This window comes from Achroia grisella, unplaced genomic scaffold (assembly GCF_030625045.1).
Source record: "Achroia grisella isolate CSIRO2021 unplaced genomic scaffold, CSIRO_AGI_Agris_v1 utg146, whole genome shotgun sequence".
Lineage (NCBI taxonomy): Eukaryota > Metazoa > Arthropoda > Insecta > Lepidoptera > Pyralidae > Achroia > Achroia grisella.
In genome coordinates, this window is record NW_026712636.1 from 3,694,438 (window position 1) to 3,710,446 (window position 16,009).

Genomic DNA, 16,009 nt, shown 5'->3' on the forward strand with positions numbered 1-16,009 from the left:
GAACCATATATTAACTATGATATATTATTCCTCCCACGGCACGCGTACTCAGCAAATGTCATTTTGATGTGTATATATAAATATATGAGTTATAAATAGAGCAAACCTATACTGGCATAGTATTGTTAAAGAAGCTTACGACCCATCTGGTACTGAATTAATACCTCAGGCGAAACTAAGCGAGGCATGGATATATTCTTAGGTAAATTAGCACTATAATTATTAGTAACTGATATATGTTACACTCATAATTCTAGACTGAATTTGCGTTCCGAATAAACTTTAGATTAACCAATCGATTAAATATATAAAAGTGATATTTATTTAGAGTTTTTATGCTACATATATATTCAGCCGCTTCCCCTGCTACTCACGCTGCCAGTCCTTTAACTCGCGCACGAAAAACCGACAATCGAGGGAGCGTCGGGCAGCGCGAATGGCAACCCTGCCCACTCGGGCTGAGTGTAAATTGGGCATTAGATATCATTTGGTGTTTTATATTTGTAGCACTGCGACCTCCATAGAACTATTGTGATCGCCTTTTCTATCAAAGTCCGCTGCCCACTCCCGTCAGAGACAAGTACTGAAGGATATTCTTAGTAGCGATGGTTTTATCTCGTCAGGATCTATCCTATACTTTCCAAAGGAAATATTTCTTAGAATAGAAAATCATTTATTCAAATAAACTTAATTTAAGCACTTTTGAATAGTCAACAATTTTTTTTTAATCTACCGATTATTCGGAGATCTGTCTCATCACAAGAAGAATAAGCAAGAAACTTGTGTGTTGCTCTTTTAAACAATCCTTGTATATAAGTCGAAACGTGTGACATACAAACTACCAACCAGCACTAATTTATTTAGGCTCAAATATAAAAACACAATAAGATTAAATCAGTCGTAGTGATACGAGCAGACCAGTCCCTACAATCTTAAGGGTCAGCAACGTGCATGTGACACCCCTGGTGTTTCAGGCGTCCATATGCTACGGTAACCGTTTACCATCAGATGGGCCGTATGCTTGTTTGCCACCTACGTGGTATAAAAAAAAGCAGCACTCGTTCATGAGTATGACGGATGAGCCAGCCATCACTGCGCTCGACCATATTTTAGGGATCCCAATGACCCGGCCCACCACGCCGCCACATGTCTGGACATTTTAGTGAGCATGACTACATTGATAGAGAGAGTGATTACATGTGTGGGACTGTGTATAGAGCGCTGGGGTCGGTGCAGCCAACAATGGTGGTAATGAAAGGCGCCATATGTAAAAGAAATAGTATATTATAAAAATATGCCGAAACAAACTATATGAAAGCAAGAGCAATAGAAGGAATAACAAAACCATAGCAACCAATATAAAATATAAATATTTAAAAATAAGGAATTGTCGTACCAGCCAGCGGCCCGTATGTAAGGAGTCCTGTACACAACGTATATACGCCATTGTAGTTAAGGAGAGTTCATATAGTATAGTCGAAGATTACCATTGACATATATTATGTAATTTGAATATTAAACAAATTGACAGCCTACCTGATACAGTGAAATTATGGGAATAAACAACCATGATAATCTCTCTTTTCATAATTCCTAATCGCACACTGCAATAGATACCAAAGGATATGTTGGAATTACCCTTAAATAAATTCAAAACATCTGTTAAATCATATTTACTGAGCAAAGCCTATTACTCACTAAACGATTACTTGAATGACGAGTGTGCATGGCAATAGTTGTTCATGCACTGAATTTTCATTTAATGTTAGACATAGACACCTATATAAATATACATTATAAATAAACTGGCTTTAAAAAAAAAAGTAATTCAATTGAGTTTCTTGCCAGTTCTTCTCAATTGGATCTATATACCGAACTGGACGGTAGGAAAAAAATAAAATTATAATGTAAAAATTTGACGTTCATAAGCGGCTAAAATGTCCTACATGAATAAATGATTTTTGAATTTGAATTTGAAATTTGACAATTAGCGTACAAAGCAAATTGTTTAGCGGCTGAAATGAATTAGATCGAAATACTCATGTAGACGACTTTATAAAGTCTCTAGTAAATTTTCTATATAAATAAAATTATTTTTATTTAGTTAAGCTCCCTTGATATTCCAGTGAAAAAAAAACTATATTATTTACTGTAGAAATGTAGACCTTAACAAATGCCCTGAAATAATGGTGGAGAACTATAAAAGGCCAATTTCGAGCAATTCCTATCCAATTATTGATATCGCAGATCGCGTGTACCATACGCATAAAATTGATACATCAAAGAAATCTTCAACTATAAAAGCGAATTATATGAAGTAATAAATAATTTACTACCACGATAGGAAATATTAGAAAATTGTCTAGAAATAAGTACGTGATATACATAACAATATTATAAACGCGAAAGTGTGTTTATCTGTCTGTTTATCACCTTTTCATGACTCTGCCAATAGTACTGTAAGACGTGAAGTTAGATTATATTACAATGACGGATATAGGTTATCTATAATCTCATAAAAATGCAAACAAAGTCCCGTGTAACAGCTAGTTATAATATATAGTATAGTCTAATATATTTCTCATCCCGTATTTTATTTGTATTGACTTTCAAATGTTGTCAATGTCAAAATGTAACAAAATATATCGTCACGACAACATCATATATAGGGTAGATAGAGATATTATATGATATTTTGCGGAGTCAAAGTATTAGTTAGTACTTATTCGTAGATTATAATTGTAATTTCTTTTATTATCTAAATCAATTTTGGTATTTTATATAGAACTAGCTACTCGCTCCGGCTTCGCACGGGTGTACATGTATTATGTATGTATGTAACCTTCATCTTGAATCACCTATTAAAAAACCGCTTCAAAATCCATTGCGTAGTTTTAAAGCATACATAGGAACAGACAGCGACAGCGACTTTATTTTATACTATGTAATGATATATCAACCTCATTATATCTAACCTAATTATTATTAATCTAAATAAAACTACACAAAAGCTAAATAATTTCCAATAATAGAGATCTATTTATCAACAAATCAAACAAAATCATAGGCACTAACAATCATACTCATGAAAACAAATGGATGTACCATCTGAAAAATCGAACCGGCAAATATCGGAAGTAAGACGGTGTGCTTAGCCGCTAAGCCATCGAGGCCGTCTTCATTATGCATACAGTCTTTGCGCAGACAGATTCTGTTACCTTCAATCCAAACATTATAACAGTGCCACAAAAAAATCGACGAAGGTAATAATTATTGTATAATTACATAATTATCATAAGTTCCTCTCAGAGATAAGACCACAAAGAGATTCCCACCGGGGCTGCGTCGTGCACTAACACCGATCATTGTCTTTATAACAGTTCCAGTGTTGCTATAAGACCTATTAGCTGTCTCTCCAAATTTTGTTGTAAAATTCAATCAAAGTCAGCTTCAAAACCTGACTTAGGTTTGAACCTAAGAAAACTGCCAAAAGAAGTTTTTATAATCAACCCTCTTGTTTATTCTAGTAATTTATCAATTATTTATTTAATTTGGGTTTCGCAACCCTCATGATCTTTTAGGTAACCTTTTTTTTTCGGACTACTCTAGTGCTATTGGCCACAGCTAGCCTTTACAGCGTCACCGGACGATAAAGGTCGAGTGCAGAAGGCACTTCAAACCCGCGGAAAGACTTATGGGGCGGGTGAAGACCAACTCCCGACGGATACGACTTTACCGCTAGGAGTTTCAATGTCGGCTCAGGCTATCGTAATTTCGATCCCCGTTTGAATTGGACTTCCACTACAGTTGATTATTTTAGGCCGCAAATTTACGTTTTTGATTTTTGGTCTAGATTTACAAACATTTCCTCAAATTTACTCTCATCGTCACAGAATGCTCTCAGATTATGGGGAAAGATCGCCAATCTGGCAACACTGAACAATTCTATAGCAACGAACTCGAAATATCTAAAATCATATGACGTGGCGTTTTAGAAGTAAAATTACGAACGAACAATGCTACAAATGATTACAAAACCTCAAACTTTATAATTGACTAAGTACTTACAAATTCATTTATTGTTTAATTTCAATTAATTTCAATTTTGTCGTTCAAAGTTCTATACTGTTTCCCGTGGATTTGCTCATGCGAGGGCCTAATTACATAATGCTCTTATTAACAATTCTTAATTGTAATTTAAAATTGATGTTAGTTCCTAGGTATCGTTTAGAAAAAGTCAATAGTCCTTTTATGGGAATGGATATACTGGACTTACCTTTAAATAAATTTATATCTGGTAAAGCATTTTTTTGAGTAAAGCCTTACTTATTAAACGATTACTTAAGTAACAAACGTGCATGGCAATAGTTGTCGTGGTAATGTAGGGAATTTTCATTTAATGTTAGACCTATAAAAGCATACAAAGTAAACTGATTTGATTTGACATCTTGATTTTGTCGTGTTTGCAATTTTCTATGAACCATTTCAGAGTTGCAGCAATTGATGTTGCGTTCGCAGTTACAACTACTCTATTATCCATACAAACTTTTTCAATATTTTACATTTAAATCCATCGTAATTATGAATTGTTAATAACTTTATTAATGCCCGGAAGCTTTTATGCTGTTATGGAAATGTTTTATCTCTATTTATGTCCAAGATTCAGTTTTTTATTATTTAGTATATTTATATCAATTTACATGTTACAAGAGAGCACTGATGCCTATAGCACAGGTGTAAAACCTAGTTTAGGTTATCAGGGTCCTCATTGCGCAACTTTCTTCCATTTGATTACTTAGCTAACTAACTTCGACTATTATGTACTGCTCCTTTTTAATGTTGTAATCTTGTTATAGAAAAATTTTAAATACTTAGCACTGACAGTATTATTTTTAATGTTGTAATCTTGTGGTTGTACAAATAAAGCATTATTATTTTTATTTGATATGTAAATCAAATTATCTAATTTGGGTTTGACATGACATATATGTACTCATTAATATGATAAAATAAATTCATAAAATGACTTGTGTGAAAGAAATAGATAACAGACTATACATAGACCCTTGTCATGTTTCATGTGTCAACCACATAATTCTATATGAACTGTCAACTTCACCCGCCAACTACCTACTTATAGGTCTTCCCGTCAAGTCAGGTCTCTTATCACAGATGTAAAGCCAAAGGCTTAATATTCTTACCAAAATTTGAGGTTGTTTGATCGCGTTATCTCGGATAAAAAATGGATGGAATGGTTATGACTCTCTGCGCTGTAATTCCATCCTACACCTCAAGAAATTGCGTTGAAATTTTGTATACCTCAAGAAACCTTTATATACCCTTCTTGAAAATCCCCAGTCTAGAAAAAACCTCGGCAGGTAGTTCATTCTGTACACGGAATGAAGCTCCTCTAAAACTGGACTGTGCGAGACCACTTAGGTTCCAGCTTTTGGAGATGAATTCCCTCTCGATAGTGTGCGGAGCGATGGTAAAAGATAACTAGTGCTGTTCATATATGTGTAGGTCAAGACTGCAATTTACTATCAGATATAAATTATAAGTCAGTGTATTTGCCTTTCCAATAAATAAATTATGGTACCGCTGATGCTGCAGTACACTCTATCAGGGTTTTAATGGAAAAATATATATTATAGCGAAAATAACATCTCTTAGTCAATCATCATTTATCAGGGTTTGACTATAATGGTTTCCATAGCAACCGTGTGATATCTCAAGTTGACAGGATAGCTTGTTAATATGAGCCTATGAGGACTAATTGCCAGTAATCCCGCTCACATGAGGTATGCAGGTTTGATTCGTGTTGAAGCGAGATGCAAATTGCATGTTCCGTTAATTATATTAATCCGAATTAAGATAGGCACCTTGTCACGACACAATGAATCGTAAATTGAACATCAGGTGTAACGTTGACTAATATATCGACAGTTATATATCTGCCACACACAACCTAATATCGTAAATGTTTACTCTGTGTTATCCGCAAATATAGATTTATTATTATTTATTATTTATCCTTTATTGCACTATTTAAAAAAATGTACAACTAACGAGCTTAATGCCATATGGCATTCTCTACCAGCTAATCATATGGGTAAAAACAGAATCGCGGTTAAAGGGCAGTAATGGGAAAATGCATACTATTTGTATTTACAGTTACTTTTTATTTTTTTTGTGTGATATATATCTCAATATACATATGACACATATTGACATAAATTTAATAATGTCTGTAAGACAAATTCAAAATTGTCATATATATATACGTACTTAAATTATATGTTTGTACACATTGAGTTTAAACCAGCGTCGTGGCACATCCCGTCACCGACACATGCTGAGTCCTTCATCATTTATCAGGGTTTGGTACTATGAAATTAATATAAACTGTATGTAATTTAAAATTTAAAAATTTGTTTTATTATTTGTTATGTACCAAATAAACTATTTTCTAATATATCTTTATATAGTATATATTTACCGACAATTAATTTTAGATATATTTTATTATGATTTTTTGTTATTTTATTATGATTAAGCATTAAAAAATATAAACAACCCTAAATGTTCGCCATTCCACCATCAACGACTATTTTCAATAACGATATTAATTTATATGACAAAATTGCTTATATATTTACTTTTTAATGCAGAAAAAGGTTGTAAGGGGGTTGATGAACGGTTATATGGAATTATCGTCATTTTTGAAGGTATAACTATAAAACTTTTTTATTTGGGTTCTATTGGATTATATTACTAAATATATTTTCATGATTTGGTTAAAGCCACTATTTTATACGGACGAAGTCGCGGGTACAGCTAGTGTATAACATTTGTAAATGCTCAAGGTGTCAGACGTTTGTACATATTGTATGCGTACTAGTACATACGTAAGTAGGTTAGTATACAATACATACAAAAGAACTCAATATTGAAACTCCTCTTTTATCGCAATGGTTATAAAGCTATCGGATCTTCAGGGCTAGTCATTAATATCGCTCCATCCCCGCGCCGGCTGACGTATCACATTAGTAACCCGATTGTGCCAGTGTCAAACCTTTTCACAGCAAATGTGGGTCATACATAAAACGTTTTACCTGACTGCTTCATTAGTACCTATGTGGATTTTTTGCAGACATCAACAAAAGGGCACAGGGAGAAACTCTCAATATGATATACAAATTCAAAATTTTTAATAATGAATTTCGGGGAACGGTTTCTGTTACGAGTATATACGACCTACTCATTGATTTGGGATTTAATATATAGTTTTAGTGTCAAATATAGATCGACGTACATAATTGTAAAACAAAATATTAAAGCAATACAATTCTTCTGGAAACCAACGTATTATTTATTGACCATAAATATCATCTCAACACAAAATAACCCAACCACAATAGGATTATTAGTAATTTTATTAAAAACCCCATTGCTAGCAATTACCACGTGGTTCCTCCTGGAAACCATCGTAGTAAATTCAAGGTGAAGTTACAGCGATGGGCTAACTGACTTGACCTCATGCTCATCTTATCATCCTCCATAGGTGCCACACCAGCGTGAATCGTTATCGCAGGCGGGTGCATCATTACATTATCCATAAAAAAAACCCTGTTTCTACTTAACTATAATAGTAAAAACTAATGTGAATGACTTATAATGATCTATACTTAGGATTCATCTTTAATTGATGTGTGTTACGATAAACATTCTCACATGACATGCTTGCGTGGAATTCTAAATAGACCAGTCTGTCGATATTACGTGCAATTACTGTTTACAAAGACTATGCTTGTCTATGATCTTTATAAAAGTTGTCTATGGTCGCATCTATTATATATTTTTTTAGTGTATATTATAAAATATTTAGTGACCTGTCAACACAATATCGTTAAAACTTGTAATAAATATGTTACGTATACATGTTTTTGTATATATGTAGATGCATCTCAGCACACATGTGACGAAAGATTTACCAACAGCCCACGTTCACTCAGGCAACAGTACATTATATATACATTTTAAATTCATTACATACAGCCACAGATAATATAATATATACAGCCATCTATTACTGCCACTGGCTCCACAGAAAATCAGCGTTTGGGCTGTACAGTCTGGACGCAAATCTAGACCCGAGTAAAGCTAGCTAAAACTTGTATTATAGGCACTGGATAACACAAATACATAGAAAACACCCATGCTATGATTCTTTAAAATGCGCCAAATAAATATATTTTTCTTTCTTTATTTATTTTTAATTTTCGACAGAGTTTTTACTTTGATTTTAATTGATACACTAAATATAAACTTTCTTTTGGGAGACACTGTCTTTGCGAACGCAAATTAGCCATTAGCCATTTAATATATTTAAAAATAAAATTATAAATATTCAAATTTGGAACGTCAGGGCACAGAACATCGATGTTATTTTATATACAGTTTTGCACTCCATCTCGAACATTCCGTGGCGCTATTATTAAAATCTGTGTACAATATTCTAAATACGTTTTTTATTACAATTAAAACAAATCAAACACTGCAATATTCCTCCAGGAAACACACAGTATTATTCACATTACTAAAAATGATTACCATACCAGCTGCAAAGTTGAATAGCAGATATACATATATACATATATACCTAAATAGTATACAATACATCAATATACTAAATTAGTTAAAGGCTCTAGATTACACCGACCCGGAATCTCATTTGTGTGAAGCTCTTAGAGCTTTTAAGCGCTACGGTATGGACCTCTTAATTGCAGATTAAAAGGTATTGACCTTTTTATTCTGTGGTTACTGGACCGAAGCGTTTTGCCAACTGCTCCTGTATTTTTTTCAATGTAGAGTTTACGAGATCGTGTCAGAACAATAAAAAGGAAGTTCAACATACGTTGGAATTCCTGTTTGATATTTGATTGCTGATAAAACAACATTTATTTAAAAGAGCAATGAATTGCATACAGATACTACCTAAATACATACTTACATATCTATATATATATATAACTCAAAGGTGACTGACATATTGATCTATCAACGCACAGTCCAAACCACTGGACGGATCGGGCTGAAATTTGGCATGCAGGTAGCTGTTATGATGTAGGCATTCGATAAGAAAGGATTTTGATTAATTCTACCCCCAAGGGGTTAAAATGGGGGATGAAAGTTTGTATGAAACTTTGTCAATTTTAAAATGATCGGGCTGAGATTTTGCATGCATAAAGCTACTATTCTACCCTAAGAAAGGATTTTGATAAATTCTACCCCTAAAGGTATAGGGAAGCCGCGAGCAAAAGCTAGTAATACATAAAAGAGCAACACACAAGTTTCTTGCTCATTCTTCTTATGATGAGTCTGTGTTCCGAATGAGTAGTAGAATAAAAAAAAAATAACTATTCAAAATTATTGGAATAAAGATTATTTCTCTATCTTTCTTTCTTTTCAATTTAAATTCATTATTTGACTCATAAGTTATTATAATTTGAGTATTTGAGTTTGTGTAAGTTCTCACATTTGCATTGTGCGTGAATTGAACCCGCGACTATTAGAAGTAAGACGGTGTGTCAAACAGCTAGACCATATACCCATCAATCTTATTAATATTATAAACGCGAAACTTTGTGAGTATGGAAGGATGTTTTTTACTCTTTCTCGCAAAAACTACTGAACGGATTTTGATGAAAGTTTATAGTAACATAGCTTATACCTCAAAATAAAATATAGGCTATAAAGTTCACGCGGATAAAACCGCGGGCACAGTTAGTATATCTATAATAATAATCTCTGGTCAATCCACACATCGCCATCTAGTCCCAAGTTAAGTAGAGTTTATAGAAAACAATAATAAAACTATATTTAATAAGATATTTTTATTTATAAAAATAATATATATAGAAAACACCCAAACCGTTATAAACAATCATAGGTATGAATACAAATGTTTGTACCGTGGGAGGAATCGAACCTGCGACCATCGGAAGTAATGCAGTGTGCTAAGGCTGTCATTTATTTATATATTGAGCTCTTTCATAGCCTAATGTATACAATACTGTGCCGTCGACCGTGGGAAGAATCGAACCTGCGACCATCGGAAGTAATGCAGTGTGCTAAGGCTGTCATTTATTTATTTATTTATTGAGATCTTTCATAGCCTAATGTATATAATACTGTGCCGTCGACCCTGGGATGAATCGAACCTGCGACCATCGGATGTAAGGCGGTGTGCTACACCAAGGCTATATTATGGGGAAGAAACTAAATTATTATGGAGAATATATATTATATGTATCTAAGGTGATTGATAGATATACATATATTTCCTACGTGTAACGTAGGAAATATATATTATAAATTTAAAACGATCAACAGAAACCCATCTATAAACTCCTCACCTGTCTTTCCCCTAATTATCATAACACCGGTCTGACATTGAGTTTGGAGCCAGGTGATATCTTGTCGAGTCAGTCTGCCGGCTACCGTTACCAGCACGGCTCGTGTGTATTACGGACATATATATATGTATATATATGCGCTTGCGCAAGTTAAACGTTATTATATACAGTGTTGTGTTTATTATATAGGATGTATTACGGATTATTCTTTTAAAGCAAGTAAGTGTAAACTTAATACTATATTAAAACTATAGATAAATGTATAATATTATTTTTTATACTTTTTTAAATCAGGTATCAGTTTTTTTTATATATGATTATTTATTTAATTCAGGAAACTTGATCATTACATAGTATAAAACAAAGTTGCTGTCACTGTCTATCTCTATGTATGCTTAAATCTTTAAAACTACGTAAAGGATTTTGAAGCAGTTTTTTTAGTGAATAGAGTGATTCAAGAGGAAGGCATGTACACCCGTGCGAAGCAAGGGTGGGTAGCTAGTATAGTATAAAACAAAGTTGCTGTCGCTGTCTGTCCCTATATATGCTTAAATCTTTGAAACTACGCAACTGATTTTGAAGCAATTTTTTTATTAGATAGAGTGATTCAAGAGGAAGGTTTATATGTATAATACATGTATACTCGTGTGAAGCCGAGGTGGGTAGCTAATCAAAAATGTTTGCGATCGCAAATAGCCCTTTACTTTATTTAAAAATAAAATTTCAAATTTCGAACGTCAGGCACAGAACATCGATGTTTTTTTTATACAATATATACAATGTACACTCTTCTCGAACATTCCGTGGCGTCATTATTAATTTCAATTTGAAACAAATCAACCACTGCAATATTCCTTCAGCAAACGAAAAATAAAAATAAATACAACTGTTGAAGAAACATTTTCCAATGAACCATAATCTTTCATACGATGATTTTGCCTGAATGTCTGCCATGAGAATCAATTTCATACGTATTCATGCCTCATTAGCAAGTCGACGTTCAGTCTGATATATCACAAACATATATGTAACATATATATATCTTTTGAGGGTGATTCTGAAACCGGAAGTGTGTAGATTATACAAATATGAATAAATTAAACTACAAGTTCAATATAACTTGTAATTAGTTTTCGAATAATCTTCTCCCTATATGAATAGTTTTAGTATGTTTTGGTTTGTTACTTACATTAATTATTGCACATAAATACATTATTTGGGTATCTTCATTAGATATAATGTTAATTTAGGAGGACTTATCTCTAAAAGAGATCATAGGAATTGTTGAGTGGGTCAAATTGTGCAAATCTATACATATAAATAAAATTGGAGTGTCTGTTTGTAATATTGAAATAACCATTTTTACTAAATGCATATGAATATGAATACACCAAAATAACATTACAATTTTTGTCTGTATCTCTGAAATGGCTGGACCGATTTTGACAGGACTTTTATTGGCAAGTAGTCAGCTACTTGCCAATAAAAGTCCTGTTAGTTAGTCTGTCCAGTGTGGCGAAATCACCAGATATTTATTTGGTTTGCAAGGGGAACCGCGTGGAAATCCAGATGATAGGATATATTTATTTCCAAGTGTTGACCCTGTTGCATACTTGAATGTCTGATATTGTATGTGTATATGTATTGATTATAACTTAAAAATATAAATAGAAAATCATTTATACAAATAAACTTAATTTAAGCACTTTTGAATAGTCATAACAATTTGTTTATTTATCTACCACTCGTTCGGAAAGCTGTCTCATCACAAGAAGAACGAGCAAGAAACTTGTGTGCTGCTCTTTTAAATAATCCTTGTATAATAATAATTTGCGGCAGGTGGTAAGTATTAAACACCTGTTATTGCATTCTACAATTTATCTTTCTGCGTCTGTGTAAAGGTGAATCCAGTGCAATTATAATTGACGGCCTCAGTGGTATAGCGGTTTAGCCACTGTTTTATGTTCGGTGGTCGCGGGTTTGATCCTTGCACAGTACAAATTTTGGTATTCATGAGTATGATTGGAAATAGAAATAGAAATAATCTTTATTCAAATATACTTAACATAAGCACTTTTGAATAGTCAATTTTTTTTATTTTACCTCTCATTCAGACTGCAGACTCATCACGAGAAGAATAAGCAAGAAACTTGTGTGTTGCTCTTTTAAATAAATATTGATTTACTTATTTTTAATTAAAAATTGGTTGTATTAATCTGGGTTTTTTTTATGAATATTATAAATGTTTTTACAAAAAAAATCTTAGTACTTATATCAGTTGTCTACTACTTATAACACGAACTACAGACTTATATTAGGTACTCTAAGGGTATTACAATTATTATTATTATAGAGTAAAGAATGAACATAAATAATATATAAACTTATATGTGTATAATTACAATAAGGCTTAAGTTATTATACGTTATAATCCTGTTTTGTTTGGTCCAACAATGTCGAGCAAAAAGTAGTAATGTTTGTTAAATATGTACAGATTTAATAAAGATTCCAATATTCTTAAGGTGGAATTTTACTTAGAAAAATTTCATGTTTCAATTATTAAAAGAGCAACACGCAAACTTCTTATGTGATTGTAACTCAGTTTTTTGAATGAGCATTAATAATAATAATAATCTCAGGACAATTCACACAGCGCCATCTAGACCCAAGTGAAGCTAGCTAAAGCTTGTGTTATGGGTACTACATAACTGATACATATACATAGATATTTTTTTGTAAATACATACATATTAAACATAGAAACCACCCAAGCCGATACAAACAATCATACTCATGAATACAAATGTTTGTGCCGCGCGAGGAATCGAACCCGCGACCATCGATCGTAAAGCGGTGTGCTAGACCGCTAGACCACTGAGGTCGTTAATTGTTTCTGATGTTTGCTCTGGTCCGGTGAATGAAAAATAGTTAGGTGCTCTTCAATGAATTTTGAATTTTGAAAGATTGTAAAAATATGTTTATTGTGCGAATAAAAATATAACATTATAATATATGAAATTGCAAAATAATAGGCTACGTAAAGTTGAATCTGCTCATCGAATTGGAACTCAACGGTCACCAATCCATCCGCGCGTGCCTGCCTCTCGCTCATTCTCAGTTTTCCCGCGTTTGGCCAATTAATTAAAGTTGGACATCGATGCATACATAAGCATTATATCAAAAAAATATTTGAATAAAGAATTTTCTATCTAATCGGTTTGTAAACAAAAAAATATGCGATTACAAAGTTGCGAGTTCAGCCACTTTTTATATCTAAATATAACTCAAAGGTGACTGACATAGTGATCTATCAACGCACAGCCCAAACCACTGGACGGATCGGGCTGAAATTTGGAATGTAGGTAGATGTTATGCCGTAGGTATCCGTTAAGATAGAATTTTGATTAATTCTACCCCCAAGGGGATAAAATAGGGGATGAAAGTTTGTATGAAACTTTGTCAATTTATAACCGATCGGGCTGAGACTTTGCATGCATAAAGCTACTATGACGTAAGCATCCCCTAAGAAAGGATTTTGATAAATTCCACCCCTAAGGGGATAAATTAACGCGAGCGAAGCCGCGGACAAAAGCTAGTATTAATGTATATCAGAGGATATTCGTGCCGTCTTCTCTTATAGAGTCGTGGCTAATTTAGCCAGCCAAGCTTCGCCCCACTTCCTGGTATCATCAGGTATCCCAGAACGACCTCTCCGTTCCAAGAATTTGCTTGCCTTGGTAAACCACGGCTTCGCCTTCCAGGATTACGTGGGCGGCAGTTCAACAACAAAACAGTATCTACAAAGAGGGCAATTTATTTTGTAATAAAACATTTTGAATAAAATTCTCTCGTTAAATAATAAATTGTAATCTGGTAACACCATTTACGTAGATAAATATAAAATAAACTTATTTTATTTAATGTAATTGGAATACTAATAATATTCCAGGATAACTAACAGTGCCATCTAGTACCAAACTAAGTAAAATTTGTGTTATGGGTACTAGACAACTGATATAAATACTTAAATGTACAACTAAGAAACGAAAATTAAAAACCTTAAAAAATATAATATAACAACTAAAATTTATTATTAAAAATTTTAGGCAAGCTTCCGAAGATACTGGCAGCGTTCCCCATTTGAATGGCTATACTAATTCTTTGTCCGAGGTAGCTGCCAGCTCTTTGGTCTTCTGTGATGTCGACTAACCTTCTTGCTATTTCCTTTAAAAGTCTTATAGCGCTAGGACCCCACGGAGCAAGGGTCTCGACACCGAATGGGACAAAATCATATTCGGAGCCTGAAAAAGGTAAAGCATGCAAATACAGGGGGTACCTTTTTCAGCCGCTTCACAAGCCGCACCAACTCTGTTGTTGGTTCCATGTAGATGGGATCGGGCCAGCGTGTCTGAACAGGTTGCATCCCATACCAGCACCCGGCCCATCTTCCATGGAATACTTAAATATATGTTTTTCTATAAATACATAGCAAACACCCAGACCTATACAGATGATTGTCTGTATCGGTCTCATACTCATGGATACAAATATTTGTAATGTGCGATGAATCGAACCCACGAACTACGGAAGTAAGGCAGAGTGTTAAACCGCAAGACCACCAAGATCAACCGTTATTATCTGAGCAAACAAGCTGATGGTCCATTATGAATTATTATCCTGTATATATTCGAAGATTGCCAATTCGTCTGACTTTCTATTATAAAAGATCGCATATGTCCGACTGTTTTTTTAGAACTATTCTAATGGTTGGCTGCAGCTGGTTTACAGCTTCTCTGGAGTAATAGGGACAAGTATAGGCACTCCAAACCCACGGAAGGACTTATGGAAGCGCTAAACAACTCCCGCCTGACGGATACGACTATAGTCTGAGGGCACCGCTCGGATTTCACGGCTCAGGCGATTGTAATTTCGATCCCCGTTTGAATTGGACGAGGGGTCGACTGTAGGGTTCGTTTTTGTGTTAGATATCTTTAAGTGAAATTTTTTTTTTTTAAATGACCTCTTATATTTTTTTGATATATACATTTTATTCAATCCCCATCACTATTTCAGTAAAATAATATACTTCATAGTCTATTATTATTAAGTAAATGGACAGAGAATATTAAAACTCCATCAAATGTACAACGTGAACATTATGTTATATTAAATAAATGCACAACAATAACAATTATCTCATACATCAGTAATTATTTTAAATTACAAATTGTGCATATATACGTACAGGTTTGGATGTATATTATATATACTATATATTTACAAAAAAGGATAGTCACTATTATTAAATTTACAAGTACCTAAAGAATCTACGCTACAATTTAAATTTATTACTAGTATTTACATAACCTAATTGTACAACTAAGAACCTAAAATTAAAAAGCTTAAAAAATATATATAATATGATGACTAAAATTTAATTTATATTTATACAACTATTTAGTCATAACAATTACTGATGTGTTTACTGTACGACACAACTTCATCTGCAACACATTACTTGACATTTATAATTATATTTCGTCTAATTTACAATAATGTAAATATTTTTCTATATTATAGCATACCATATA

At 33.3% G+C, this 16,009-nt stretch overlaps 1 protein-coding gene across 1 annotated transcript in view; it reads left to right on the plus strand.

Annotated features, from left to right (window-relative positions):
- Positions 1 to 10,509: 10,509 nt before the first annotated feature.
- LOC131855595 (neuroglobin-like) overlaps positions 10,510 to 16,009 on the plus strand; it is a 100,403-nt gene continuing 94,903 nt past the window's right edge. Inside the window, exon 1 of the mRNA XM_059206878.1 lies at positions 10,510 to 10,637. The gene's annotated coding sequence lies outside the window, so the exon portion shown is untranslated. The remainder of the gene's footprint in view (positions 10,638 to 16,009) is intronic.